The 15,717-nt window shown below is 41.2% G+C and overlaps 1 protein-coding gene across 6 annotated transcripts in view; it reads left to right on the forward strand.

Moving 5' to 3' along the window:
• thrab (thyroid hormone receptor alpha b) overlaps window positions 1–15,717 on the forward strand; it is a 156,963-nt gene that overhangs the window by 20,379 nt on the left and 120,867 nt on the right. For 2 of the 6 annotated variants that reach the window (XM_039616067.1, XM_039616071.1), the window contains exon 2: window positions 2,090–2,172. The gene's annotated coding sequence lies outside the window, so the exon portion shown is untranslated. Of the gene's footprint in view, window positions 1–843; window positions 939–1,747; window positions 1,789–2,089; window positions 2,173–14,733; window positions 14,843–15,717 lie in introns of those variants that run through there. The other 4 variants (XM_039616070.1, XM_031759365.2, XM_039616069.1 and 1 more) reach the window with 3 other exon arrangements.

Consider the following 15,717-nt stretch of genomic DNA (forward strand, 5'->3'; position numbering starts at 1 on the left):
ACATCTAACGCCCAAAGGCCACCATTTCTGTTCGGCATTCCCGTTGATTGTGCCGCCAGCAAGCTGTTTTTTAATGAATAACTTCATCATTATCTTTTCAGTGCAAGATATGATTTTATGTGTGCTGCCTGTCAGGTCAAGAGGAAAAGTGTCAGCGGTGATGTGCGTCTGCGACTGAATGTCATCAGATAATGATACAAGCTATGAAAATGTATCTAGTATGCCAAACAGAAGATTATGATGTAATGATACCGAGTGTGTTCTGTTGTGTGTGGATGTCTCAGTCAGAGCTTTGAACGTATTTCTTTACCTGTCACAAGCTTTTGTCACATTGTTAACTACACTCAGGAGGCATCCTTACTTTGTTACTCTCTTGACATATAAGCATGTGAACATATTTGTGTGTATGTAACAGTAACTGCCTTAAAGAGGATCCTGATGTTTTGCACTGTTGACATGTTGTAGGCCTTCTTGTAGGAGTTGTGAAGCTTGCCATGTCATTGGCATATTTTCTGACTACATTCTGGTTGAACTATTGTCTTCATTTTCAGAAACTCTCATGCATTCATCTTAGCCTTTAGCCCCTCTCATGTGATGCTGGAAAACAGACTTTTTTTGTGCTTGTTTCTATTTTCACACAGTACACAGTAATGTGGGCACCACCCTCTACACCCCCTCCACCTCCCACAGGGTGTGAGATACAGCATCTTATGAACATGGGCATGTGTTAAACATTTTTGCAGTTTATATACAATTAAATGCTAATAGAGTGGGAGGCTGGAGAGTTGGAGGGAGTTAAATAGCTGAAAGCATGCAGCCATGCAGAGCGAGGATACAGAGGTCAGCACGGTTGTGTGCAGACTGCGTGTTTTAGATGCATCGCCTATGGGGAGAGATAGGCCGTGGCTATACCTGATTAGAGCGTGCGTGGAACTATTGTGAGTATAAATTTACTCCTATGCCTATCTGAGCTATTGCGAGGCTCAATTATCTGCGGTTGTTCATCCATGTAGCTGAGTCCCATACTCTTGCATGTGCTGCCTGTATGTATTAATTAATCACTTCAATCCCCCTTTTCACGATTAATCTACCAATAAAAAAAAAAAAAGCTAAATAAAATCAAGCCATTTTGCGTTGGCGTTTTTATCTGACTGAGTTTGTGTTGTCCGAAACACAAACACACACAAAACGTTATTTAATTTGCTTCTACCAGATCACTTCAGTTGATCTGATATAAAGGGCCTGTTCAGAATAAAACAACTCAATGTTAAATATAATTTACTTTAATGGTCATATATCAAGGACAGCACTATTATGCTTATAGCCTTTAGAAAAAGTGCAGGTATGCCTAGCGTGAATGCTCTCTCTCAGCTTGCTTTTTACTTGCCGTTCATCAGCATCGCCACGAGTTTGCAAGTACCTTGATGGTATTTGTTGAAGCATCAGGGGTAATTATTCAGTTTTGCTAATGCGACTTCAAGTGAGTGTAGAAAGTGATAAAAATATTTAACTTGGCCGAGATGTCTGTTAATATTGCCTGGGGTCTTTCGTTTAGGTACAGTAATATGTGTTAATATTGAAAGGCCTTGGTGTACAAAGTGTAATGAAGTCAAGCAGCCAGTAAAGTGAATACCTGCATAGTGTACTGGAGAGCTGTATACTCCATATACCTGCCCGTTGAGAGTTCGGCAAGATTCATGCTATAACGGCGAGTTGATGCCTTTTGGCCAAAGAATCAAGTTAGACAATTCATTTGGTTGAAGGATTAGACTGCTAAGCTTTTTAGTGGTAAGCTGGTCACATGAAGATCTAAAATTGGTTTTGATAGACAAGAAAACCTTGCCCCTCCTTTGGGGATTTTCCTCTCTTGAACTCCCAGACTCCTCCCATATCATCCCTGACTTAGCAGTACATGCATGCTTCAGTGGCCATGTGGATTTGCTTGTGCTCGAGTTGTGGCCGTCTGTAGGATTTGGCTCACAGGATTCCTCTGAAAGCCTTTTCACTCCCTGGAACGTTTGGCCTGGTGAATGTTTTGCTTTTGTTGGCAACGGCATGAAGAATCACAGATTGTCTCTTCTGATTGCAGAGTCTGCGAAGACCTGTGTTGGGATAAAAGCTGTATTCAAATCTAAAGAAAGGGCACTGAAGTGAAGGCAGCTGACAACCAAGGTAAGAAAAAGTTTGCATGGCTTTGTGTACAACGCTGGCGGCTTGTATTAACTGTCAGACTTCGTCAATGGGATCTGTTAGTGTAATGGTACTGTGATACATTGACAGTGAAAAGCCTGGTTGGTGGTTGGTGTTACTTTTCCACTGGAACACAGTGTCTCATTTCCACAGGTGCAGAGTTGATGGGGTTTTTGTGGTTGTTTTTTCGGGAGACTTGGAAGAGTTCTGTATACATAGTACATATGAACTGTACACTTATTGACTGACACTGACATGTTTGTCAGGTTCCCATGGTTTCCACCTGTCAAGAATGTCCAGAACATTGGAAAACGATCAAAAATAATCCATCCAGAGCGTTTCCTCATCTTTCCAGACGAGCTATGTTAGCAAACCTGATTCTGTTTGCCACCTAAGCACCTCAAGGGTCACATGTGTTGTATGAACAAGCTCCAGACTTCATTTACAAAGCAAATTGCGTGCTAGATAGTTTTGCATTTAGCATCGCTTAATGATTCTTACATATGATCCTGTTTCCTGTGTATGCAGCTTTTTCAGTGTGGCAAATGAAAGAAACTACACTTTGAACATACCGTTTAAGAACAATAACAGTGTGCATTATGTGTGCTATGCAAACACACTCTCAACTGGTGCAACATCCCTGTAGGGTTGTGGAGGGTTGAGAAATCACTCAGTCTTGACAAGACAGTAAATGTGGACATGGTGGAATTAACCTTGTTCTGCAACACATTTTCTGGGCCAGCTTTTCTTTTTTGTCTGCTGGCAGCAGGTCAGCGTATCGTCTGACACTTTACAGTGCTGAAGTTGCAACAGTCAACCATTTTCCCCAAGAGTGGTGTCTTGCACAGTGTTGGACTTTTGCCTTTTATCATAACTGCTGTTCACATGTTAACATGCTGTGCTTCATTGACAAGTCATGTCTTTAATTCAAAGCGGCGTTCCTGATGACTGATGATCCCTTTCTTGCTTTATGCATGTTCTCACTGTCTAACACCGCACTGGTTGAAGGAATAATTGGTCGAAGTCTGCTGAATCCTAATCAGGTTTTGAGTCTGATACAGAAGAAGTAAAAGTGAAAGATTCATATGTAATGACTTCTGTTGGCTGAGGAGTAGGAAACAATCAAGCTTTGAGCTGCAACCTAATAAATGTTAACAGCCTGTGTCTACAATCGGAAAGTGAGAGTAACCGCATATATAACGTTGATTAAATGCGTGCATTAAAATGAGAGCTGGAGGCTGCTGACATTTCCAAGCTTTTATTTCTTTAGCTACTTTCTCCAAATGCAGGTGGTCCCAGGTCAGAACTTGAAGTTGACAAGCTTGAATTATAGATTTGATATAAATCAGAGATTAACATAGAGACTCTGACATGTGGAACTGATATGGTGTTATTAGGGCCAATGTTTTTCTGGGGATTTATAACTCAGTCCGTTTTGCTGAACTGCACAATCACACGCAATCGGAGGGCGGCTTTGGGCACTGCGGCGTCGATCTATATCTTACTTACTTTGGCTGATTACTGTCATCACTTTGCAGAGCCAAATTTCATTTTGACATTTGGGATAATGGCAGGAACATGCTTCTCTGCACTGTGTATAAAAACATTCATACTGTAGATAAAGGGTAGATATAAAGCAGAGAAATTCAGGGTCCAATCATCTACAGCAGCTAAAAGCATTGAATTAAAATTGTTAAAATATGTTGGATGAAATTTTAAATAAGCTAGGGAAAAGTAGAAAGAAGTTTGAATATGTTTGGAGATCGTAATGTCTATATAGCCGAATCATCCAGGTTTGACTGTGTGATGGTGGGTGCCACAGCTGGATGTGCTTCTCTTTTGAAACCTAACTGCACATTGCTACGATGCCACACTGTTGATTGTTTAGTGTGGGAGCACTCCTACACACCTACATTGATCTGAACACTTTTGTTTCCTTTGTACCAAAAAAACATATAAAAGATGTGTGATAGCATCTGGTTACGTCAAAGAGCTAACTAGCATCATAATTATTAGAAAGTTATCATCTGCCGCTTCCCCATTTCTATAGTTCTCCAAATCTGTGTGTATTGTTAGTTGCTTTGAAGTTCTTCCTCTTTTTGATATGACATTCTTTGAATTTACTACATACAGAGGGATAGTTACCCCACCTTCTACTAGCTTTTTAAGGTATAGTTACATAGTGAATAGGACATACAATGGTCATTTTCGGTTGGATTTTATTGTACGAAAAGCTGAGTCCATTCGCCTGCATCACACTTTAAGATTTGTTTTAGTGACAGCAATAATAGGTTTTGTAACAATCAATCCATCCATTCATCCAACCATCCATGATCTGCCGTCATCTGTGTTTTACAAGGGGCAATAGTCCAGGCAGAGATACCCAGTAGCAGAAACCCCTTAAATACCTTACCTAGGAAGACACCCTGGTTAGGTGCCTGAACCACCTTGGAACAGTGGCTCTCTGAGGCCCTCTTGAATGATAAGCTCTTTCCTCTGTCTCTCAGGCAGAGCCCAGACGCCCTTTGGGTACAGACTGATAGAGTGAGATCACAGCAGAAATGAGCTTTCGCAAGAGTAGGTGAGGGTAGGACCGTAGATCGACTGGTAAATCTGCAGCTTTGCTTTCCTGCTCTTCACCACAACAGACTGATACACACTCTGCGTTATTGTTGTGTCATGTCAATCTACTGCTCAAGTCTCACTTGTGAGCAAGATCCAGAGTTACTTTAACTCATCTACTTGGAAGAAATAGTTAGATGTTGTAAGAAAGACTTCTAATAGCTTAAAATGTGTCAAATAAAGGGCGTTATTACTTCTGCGTCATTACTTCTGACTAAAAAGGGTGGAAGTCATTACTGATATTTAGGTGTGGCACTGAGATTATGTATTTCAATTGCATTTTGATTAGAAACAGAATGATGACGTGACGCACATTGTAGTAGGTATCAGTGCAAACATACCAAGTGCATTTTAGATACATAAAAAAACTCCTTTCTTAAATGGGCCTGCCTTCTGACATAAACTTGAATCAACGCTCTTGAATCAAATGGTCAGGTTTGCTGGCTGTGTGAGAACGCAGATTACCCATAACACACAGATAAACTCTGTAACAGCAAGATAAATATCTGTAGTTGACAGAGCCTACCGCAGTTTATGAATTGTAGTACTGACTAAAAATGAAACGCCTGGTGTCTGAGTGTTTTGTAGTTTGCTAATTGCTATTAAACCAGAAACCACAATGCAATCCTTTTCTAATTATAGTCAATTGACTCTTCTGTTGTGCTGTGCCGAGCGACTAAATCAAAACAAAGCAACCTCTGTCAGCGGATTGAGCATCGGGCATTGCCTCTGTGTACCCTCGTGGCTCTCAGGTGGCAGAGAGAACGAGCAGAGCCACTCCCTCCCCATCTGTCGTGCCCGTCAGGGGAATCACCTTCTCGCTCTGGCACACACTTGCAAACAGACGCACACACACACACACACACACACACACACACACACACACACACACACACACACACACACACACACACACCCACCTGGGAATGCATTCACAGCTACAATCATAAACAAGCGCAAGCACAATCAAATGAGCATCCACAAGCTCACAGTCGCTGATAAAAGAAATGGGACGCATTCCGATTCACGCAAAGATAATCTGTGAGCTTTGCTTATCTGCAGACAGGATGTACCTGGGGATGTGTAAAGCAGGATAGGCAAAGTGTGAGTGGGCTGAAAGCCAGTGGCTGAATTGCTTTTTTTTTCTTTGACAGTTTGACTCACCACCTGCCTGGGTAATCCCAGCGTTCGCTTTTGGACAACTCGCGTACCAAGCAGCAGTTTCACTTTGATTGAATTGAATTCGTCAGATGGCCATTCAGGCCTTTGCTGCCACTAACGGGAAGACGTAAACTGTATGACAGTTAAAGCTGCGTAGAAGAGAGACACAGTGACATTTAAACTGAAACCATTTCAGTCAGACAGATGAGCGTTCAGGCTGTCTCTGTATTAATGCTGTCTCCTTTTCTGTGACATTTGAATGAGCTTTTTTTCCCTCCACATTGGTGATCAATAAAGTAACTTAATAACCTGCCTCGAGACTCTAGGATGTCTGGACAGAATAGAGTAGCGTCAATTTAGTGCAGTTTTATTCTGCAAGGAAGCAAGGAATTCATTTAGAAAGACAATTATAAAGGATGCTTCCAAAATCATTTCCAGGAACAATGGAAACAATAACTGAATAATGACACTGGCTAATACCAGGTGTGGGTTTACCTGCGTTTTGGCTGGAAACATGGCTGGGTGTCAGCGAAGCAGTAGAGACATGACACTGTCATCTCATTGTGGGGTTTTTTTTCTTTCTTTTTGTGCAGCGCAAGTGCTCTTTGCTTTCCAGCATATGGCTTTATTGTGTTGTAAACAAGGGGCAGCTATAATGTTAGGCTGCAGCATGATCGAGGTAGCGTGTGTGGTATTTTATGAAACTGTGTGGTTTTTAGGACGGCTCTTTCATTCACTCACAGGAAGTGGTTTTTGCCTCTTTTCTGCAAAGCACAAAATGTTCCTCTTTTGCAGGTCTCTTGATACTTATTTCATTCATTTCTTTGTGATCACGCCAACATCTGTATTAAAGACGAGCTCTGCTTGGGGTCAAAGCGGAAAAGTGCAAACCGCAATTGGTAAAGATTAAAAAGGTTTTGTGGTGTAATGTAGCTACTCCTCAGGGCCGTGTTTGTATTTGAACTGTAGTTTATTGGTGCTGCACAGAAAAAAGATAACGTGAAATATATATTAAATATATTTTACCACCACAGCCTGTTTAGATTGTCTTTTAACTGCATTCTTTTCATTACATTGATTTGTCCTGCTTTGTTGGAGACACTGAAGATAACTGGCACAATGGCACAACAGGGAAGGAAATAGGACTCAGCACCATCTACTCTTCTTCCTGTCGTTTGTTTGTCGGCCCAGTGCTAGACTTTTAATCTTCATATATGAAGGTGCTCTAGTTAAAAGTTAAAGTCCAGAGAAGCCTGCACTCAACGAGATGCACTCGCTCACCCTCTGAAATGCTTACTGTGTGGCCCAAATGCAAAATAAACAGACCAGAAGAGAGACACACCGGGAGTAAGAAGTAACAAGAGAGGGAGAGCCTTGTTCACATACACTAACTAGCCATTTCATTAGGCATACTTTGCTACTATTGAGTAGGAGCCTGTTTTGCCCGTAATTCCTCATGGCCATATCGACATGACAGCATCTCACATTTGTGCAGGTCTGTAATGTAAATCTCCTGTTTGACCACATCCTAAAGGTACTCTCTATGATTGAGATTTGGTGACTCAGTTTCCTCAGCTGACAGGCGTGGCCGTCAGCGTGGTCTACTGGTGCTGTAGCCCATCTGTTTCAACATTTTGGGCGTATCCTGCATATCTTGGCGGTAATGAGTGGCTATTTGAGTTACTGTTGCCTTACTATCACCTTGAGGTGTCTTCAGAGATGCAGCAGTAACTCAAATGAGCAGATGCTCTTCTGCAACTGAGGTATGCAGACGAGCATCTGATTATTGCCTGTTTATGGTACTGTTGCTTGTCACCTCTGAACTCTAGCATTAACGAGGCATTTTTACCCATAGGACCGCTGCGTACTGGGTAGAGATGGTTGTGTGGGAAAATCCCAGCAGAGCAGCGGTTTCTGATATCCAAATGTCTCTGTAATCACACAGTCGTATTAACCTCTGATTTAAATTCAAAACAATAGAAATGTAAAAGTGCAGAGGTGCTAGCATGAGGTTGCACGGTACGTGGTATATGGGAATTTATTCTGCCCGGAAACAAAGCAGAGCAGAATAAATTTTGTATAAATAATAACCGTAATGATAAACTGTTTTTAATACCGCATTTATTAAAAACGTAGATCCCAGCACCATCCATCCTTCTTTTAAACACAGCTGAGTTTTCCTGGAAGATTTTCCACCCAGTGGCAGACAGAATTACACACTGAAAGTGGGATTCATAGGCAGCCAGTGTTAATGCTGATTATGGTGCATTTAACATAGGTTAAAAAAAGAACTCACCTATTCAGCGGAGCAAATAACATACATTACTAAACACAATCCACAGTTTGGATAGCTTGTTTTAATCGACCAGCTATCACAAAATGAAAATCTGGATCTCATATCATAAATATTTTAACATTTTCTTGGGGGAAAAAAAGCTGCATCAGAAGAAGAAAGCCAAAAATAGATTTAATTTTGTAGCTTTAAGTCTTACACAACCTCAACATTTTAACAAACAAATGAACCAAAATGCTTTTGAGAGACTCCTCAAACATGTTTGCATTGACTTGTTTTGCTATCGTGTCACACTGTAATTGAAAAAAATGACGTTAGGCTCATTTAAAATAGGCAGCAGCTCACAGCACAGGCAGTGCAATTTAATCGGCTACAGAGCTGACTTCTCTTTTATTTTCCTCCCGCTTTGTAAGCCATGATTGCAGCCACATGCCGTTGTTCCATTCAGATCACATACTGCAACACTAAGTCTTCATCAGGCTCTTTGAATTGCTTGTCACTGCAACAGCTCCTGTCAGACAGCCAACTGTATTTCCTGGTGTGAAACAGATATGATTGTATCGACTGCTATCCAGTTTCAAAGTAACAATGAGGCAGTTCTTTTAGCAACCCAAGCTGGAAACATTTTTCTAAGTTCACAAGATTCACGGGGAGCTTGTGTTTCCATACAAAGCAGTGGCAGCAAATCTGACAGGAATACAAGTTTCTTTAAATGTTGACATTTTAATGCATCCATATAACAGACAGGTTAGTGGAGTACGGTTTGCACACTCAAAATAACAAACATACTCGTAGCTCTTTTGCAGCTTTTTCCAAAATAGCATTATGTGTAAACAGTCTGTCATAACTGTATTTGAGTCAAGTGTCAAAAACCAGCCTAGGGGCCAGAACTACTCCACTAATAAAAGTAATTAATTACTCTAATTTGTCTACTTTGCAAAAATCTTGAGCTACCGCCCATTTCTTAATGTTTTGTTTCCAAGGAGCCAGACCCTCTTGTAATTTTTCAAGTTGTCTTGAATAGTTTTCCAGGATTTTTGAAAGTCTTTCAAAGATTTCTTTTGGACATTGGCTGGGATATTTTTGGTTTTTTTGACAAACCTGGACATGTGGAAGATAACAGAAGGAGTAGAAGGCGTCAAAAATATCTACAGCAGATGAAGAGTAGCTAAAAGGCATGTCCCTAAGAAACAGGAAAGATGCATTTGGTCCTTCAGTTGATCCACCTGCTGTTAAACGAAACCTCGTCAGAATTCAGATCTCTTAAATGGAAGGGAAATTTGGAACAAAATTACTTAAGAACTGAACTGAACATCAGTGAAAACAGGTCTTATAGAGTGATTAAATCAAATCTGAAATTTTTGAATCAAATCATCAATAATATGCACAGAGAAGGTCAGGAGGGAAGTACAATGACTACAGCCATCTGTAAAACGGTGGAGGCTTTGTCTGGGTTTGGGGCAGAATTTCAGCAAGTTTTGTTGGAGATCTTGTCAAAATCAATTGAATTATGAACTGTCATTGTGCAATATTTGAAGCAGTTTGTAATTAGAAGGATCAAAAGCAGCTAACGAAGACCCAAAGTTCCAAAGAAGAACTTTGAATGTCCTTCAAGAAGCCTGGAAAACTCTACCTGAAGACTATTTAAATAAATGACAAGAAAGCTTGCCTAAGAGAGTTTAAGCTTTGATGAAGAATAAATGTAAATGCATCTATTTCCCTTGCAAAGAACTAAAACAAGTTGTCACCACTGGTTTAAATAAAGGTAAAATGAAATGAATAGTTTCAAGTAATTGCACACATTTGATTTAATTTATGAATACTTTATACTCCATTAAGCACCAAACCCCAGTTCACATTTCCCTCCTGTTTATTACATGGGTGGATTTAGTTCTTTTCACTTAAAAAAAAAATCAGTGCCCCCTCCCCACTTGTTAATCTTTCCGAAAGTGGTGTCAGTTGAGTCACGTAACAGGTGCAGCAGGCAGTGATATGATCACAAGATCCTGCCCAAACATTTTGGCCCCCCGCCATGTTATATATGTAGTATACAGTCCAGTCTGTCCCCGTGGTGCCAGAAAAACATGCTCAAAGTACTCAGCCACACCAGACAGATCATTTTGTTACTCGTTGCCCTGCCTGTGTTTGGTCTCGCTGTCACGGTTCAGCTATATGGGAATATAGATAAAGGTAACATATACCTTGTGATGTCTTTCACCTCAAGCTAAGGACAAAAACATCTGAGCTACTGCTGCTTTACAAGTTTAATGAATAAGCCTTCAGCATGGATAAGAAGCACTGTACATTAAATGTTGATTGGATAGAAAGTAGGTCATTTTGTTGCATAAGCTCTGAGGGAGTACATGCAAGAACATGCTGGCTTATATTTTTCTATACTGAGTGTTTATCACAGCATGTGGTAGTGGTGGTGGAGCGTTAGTTAGTGCACAGTGTTGATGTTAAATGCAGTTTGTGCCATCTGCCCAGAAACTGCATTTCCATGTGGTCACCTCACTGAGAGTCCAAAGAGAAGCCTTTATATATAATGATGTAAAGAGACAGAGAGAAAAAGGAAAGATTTAAAAAAAAGGACAGAGACGTTTGAAAGGGACTTGAGGAAGGGGAAGAGGAAAGAAGTGGCCTGTGACCAGTGGGCAGCGGTAACCAGTTTAGAAAAGGGCATTCCAGCGCTTTTGTTGTCAGGCCACAAATATTCCAGTCTTCCCTTCCTACTCCTTTGCCACACAAGTAAAGTGAACTGTGGAGGACTCCGGCAAAGGCGGAGAAGAGAGAAGACTTTTAAAGGTCTCACGTACAGTGGACATCATTGTGTCCCACTTTGTTTGGCTTGAGTTTCAGCCATACATGTGTATGAGATTTTATTAAAGACAGACTAAGGAGGAAATTGAGTCCAGCCTCAGAACTTTGTTTGCAGATATGAATGCACACACAAACACCACCTCCCCCACGCACACAGGCCAATGTTCGCTCAAATACGTCGAGTATATTCAAATGTTTTTCTTAAGCTTTCAAGCACATAGTGAGGAGATGGATGCAGGAAGGTACTGGCGCACCTTTTGTACTGTATTTGGATGAGTTCCAGGTCACTGAACCGAGTCCTCCACTTTCTCATTAAAGATACAATTCTAGAACCTGAGCAGACTCAGTTCAACATGCCATGACTACTTAAAGCCATATTGGAAGGAGAGCTATAGGAGACCGGGTTGTGAAATAAAGTTGAATAATATTGACACAATTTTTTTAACTTATTGCTTGGTTGAACATTAACTGGTTATATCCATATTACAGAGATGGTAGTAATAAGCCCAAACGTATGGTTCATATTATATTACAAGTCTTATTTTCTCTCACTTTAAAGCCTCTGCTTTGCTTTGTCTTAAAGTTCGCTGTTATAACGGTTGAGTTTTCCCTTGCTGGCATTTTTTTTATTGTTTGATGTCTCGCTAAGCTGCCAGCTGATGCGTTATCTCCATTATATCAATTGCCCATGTGCCGTTTGGCAAAGTACCTAATCCAAGTCTGTCAGGGTTAGTTTAGCTGTAATTCTGCCAATGTGGTTTGACAAACCTCTGCTGTCTGTATGTGTTTGTGTGTGCAGGTGCTGTCAGAAACTTTGTTCAGCACTTGTCCGTTAGTCAGATAGGCCTGCAGTGCACACGCTTCTTTTTCACTCAAATATTTGCGAATCTTTAAGCTTTTTTTTATTTATAATGCACCAAATCACAACAACAGTCACCTCTAGGTGCTTTAATTGTAAGATAAAGACGCTACAATAATACAGAGAAAACTCGAACAATCAGATGACCCTCTATGAGCAAGCACTTGGCAAAAGTGGGAAGGAAAAACTCCCTTTTAGCAGGAAGAAAACCTCAGGCAGAATCAGGTTTAGGGAGGGGCAGTCATCTGCTGCGATGTGAGGGGAGGAAGACGAGAGAGCTAGAGATTAATAATAACTAAAGTTTAAATGCAGAATGGTGTATAAAAAAATCAGTATGGCTCATATTTCATTGTTTTACTTTGTGTTGCTAGGCTATTGAGATTAATTAAGTTCATTATATTCGTGTGACCCCACCTCACCCTAGATAATAATCGGTGTGTATGAGTTTCCATTTGGATATTGCTATAAGTAGAATAGGCGACTGATAATTTGGGGGTAAAAGAAGTAAAAGATTTGGGATAAAAGAAATTTTACTCTGAAGCAGAACAGAAAAGAGAAGCGACTGGAGACAAATCTCACAGTGAGTCAACTTTTGAACTATTAGCTGATTGAGATTTTCCTCGGATTTGTTGTGAGGATGCTGGATTATGGGATTGTACAAACGCAGTAAGCAGCTCACTTTGCAGCATGGGTTGTCTGTGGAGTCTACGGTGAAATCCGAAGAAATGATCAGCTCTGTGGGGCGCACCAAAAAGAGTCGGCTCAATGTTTTCGTCCAGCTGTCCATTTCTCAAAGTTATTAAATTCATTTGTAAGAAGTTTACCCAACAAAGTGTACAGTAGCAGCTATAGCAGTGCTTCTTAGTGTTAACAAATGAAGCCCTAATGTGAGCCTGAGTATATACTGATCAGCCTTGGTTATTACACACAGAGTCTGTTTCAAGACTGTGGGGTTAGGGTAGCCTGACCCCACCAGGTCTGGGTGTATAAAGGCTCTTGGACTCGTTAACATGGCTCTTGAGCCGTTACTGGGCACTTCTAGCAGGATGGCGGGACACACTGTGCTGCTTAGGGAGTGCCTTTATGATAGGATGGTGGGTGGGTTGTTTTATAACATTGATGAAAGACCCCTAAATGCAGAACACTTAACTGTGACTAAGTGATCACTGTTACTAACTTCACCTGTCAGGGATTTTAATCTGTGTCTGATCTGTGTGACTGTACATCCCAGTGTGTGCGCACATTTGTATCAATTGCTGTAGCTGACTCTTTATATATGTCTCCCTGTCTGTTTGTAACCCTATTTGTGTTTGTGTGTTCTTGCGCCGTGTCTCTGAATGCGTCTCATTGTGTTCATCACTGCCCGTGTGTGGACTCCCAAGGCTGTGTGAGTTCATTGTGCGTGTCTCCTCCTGTTTAGATAACGCCAGTGTTCTCCATACGCGGAGAGACAACTGCAGAGGCATACACTATGCATGCTTATGTGGTCAGGAGAAGCCTATGTTTTATGGAACATACTGTACTAAGCTGCTCTGCAGTAAAGGGGTTATAAATAGAAGGTGCTGATAAAGAGTAAGAAAAAGGGGGCACGGTGTGAAATAGACTCACCAAGCCGGTTACTGTTTAAACACTCAGACAGGAGCTTAAGGAACACCAGACTGGGCTTAAACCAACACTACGGTAGATTATATAACCATGAACAAAATTAAAAGCACAAGTATTCTCAGTATTGACTTTCAATTGATGTGTCTATATTTATAGTTGAGGTTTGGCTTTCGTTACCTGACGTATTTATGATTTTTATTAGTGAAGGAGCGCAGAGTCATATATGTTAACTGTGAAGGCTGAAACCACATGGAGGTCTGCCAGATAGGTTCACTGGGGGAACAATTCAACTATTCTTCACCACCACAGTTGGCCAGCCTTACCTGGCATGTGCACCGGACCTCATTTTCATGTGTTGTTTTTGAAGGAGGACCTTTTTCGTCTTTGACTTTGTATGCTTCTGTTATTTGTACAGTAGCTGCAGTCATCACACTGCACCGCCCATGCATTACCAATCCACAAACAGTCATCTCGAGACAGCTTATATTAGAAGTTAAGAATCTCAACAAAAGGGCTGCGGCGGAGAGAAAGTTCTCACTTCCAACAGGCAGACACCTCCATCAGAAACAGACAGAGAGACGACACAGAGAGAAGTTAATAACACGCTGAAGTGGCATGTGAGTGGAAAAGGAACGCTCCATGCATCAGGGGAAGTCCCCCCAGCATCCTGAGCCTATAGCAGCATAAATCAGGGATAGTCCAGGCTCACGCTACCCAGCCCGAACTGTAAGTTTGATCAAAATGAAAGTATTAAGGCTGATCTTAAAAGTAGCGTGTTTCTGTTTCCTGAACCACCATTTACTTGAACTGGTAGTGTGTTTTAAACTACCAGATGCCAGGAAGAACAAGGGAAAGTATTCATTTTTAAGACAATACATTTTCAACTTTTCTTTAAAATTTTGGTGATTGGAGGATAGTAAAACATCTTTAGCCAAACCCTAACTTTGACCCAAGAATCTGGTGTGGTCCCGCTCTGAAACAGACCCTTGGAAAACCCGGAGAAACCAAAAAAAATGACATAAATAATTTTCTTATTTATTTATATATATATTTTTAATTTGATTTAAGGATGATTATGTCCTGTCCAAAACAGAGAGGGGGATTAACAAACCTCACCCAGACTGATTAGCATCTAATTAGCATCAGCTGGTTTAGTGGAGGCGTGCTGCCTGGGTGGCAAGAGGCGCAACACATGACGCCCTCTCGCTCGCTCCTAATTCTCCAGGCAATTAACTCTGCTGTTCTGATATGAGCACAATCCAACATCAAACAGATTGTGTGCTATGGAACTGGTAAGCAACTCACATGCACCTCTGCTGGGAAATGTCTGCAAAAGTTCAGGGATGGAGTGCACGTGTGAAAACATTTTCAGGACAATTATGAGGGAATTTTCCTGCAGTGCATTGTGGTCACCTCGAAACAGGACAAGTTGGTAATATATCACACCTTCTATCTATAGAAGCGTCATGATTTTAAAGAGCAAGTCATAGTTAGTTTAAACACATTGAAACTGGCAGGAAGCTTTCCGGTGGCTGAGCAAGAGAGATGACCCTATACCTGCCATGAGCGATTTTAAATTGTTTGTCCTCTGATCCAAAAGGTTACAATGGTTTACATGGATGGGCTTGCCTAGGCTTAGAAAAAGATGAAATGCAAAGAGAACTGTGGGCTTGCACACCCGCGGCCCTTCTTTTGTTGTTTTATCAAGTTGGTATTTTATTCTCTCAGAACAATATGTTGCGAAGACAAATTGAGGTTTTTGCACTCGTGTTTTGCAAAAGAATCACTGAAAAATTGATCCCAGATCTGTTCAGTCTCACTTTCACCTGCCTTGCTTTTCCATGAATCCTTGGCCTTGATCCCCCCCCCTTGCTTTTACCTTCTGCTGTGCCTCCATAACACTCCTTCAAATTTTCTTTATGCCTTTGTGTTAACACATGCGATACATGCACGCGCATGCACATTCAAACCATATCCATTTGGCTCCCTGCACACACTGCACCCCCAGTGTTCCCATTTGGAATTCTCCCATCCCCTCATTTCCAGAGTCCTGTTTTACCATAGCAACACCAGCATGTCTGAGCTCAAACACACATTTCATTTTCACCACACTTCGCCCTCTCTCTTTCTCTTCTTTAAAGCCTCAGTTCTGGGCCTGTTTTTATGG

This window comes from Oreochromis aureus, linkage group 8, assembly GCF_013358895.1.
Source record: "Oreochromis aureus strain Israel breed Guangdong linkage group 8, ZZ_aureus, whole genome shotgun sequence".
NCBI lineage: Eukaryota > Metazoa > Chordata > Actinopteri > Cichliformes > Cichlidae > Oreochromis > Oreochromis aureus.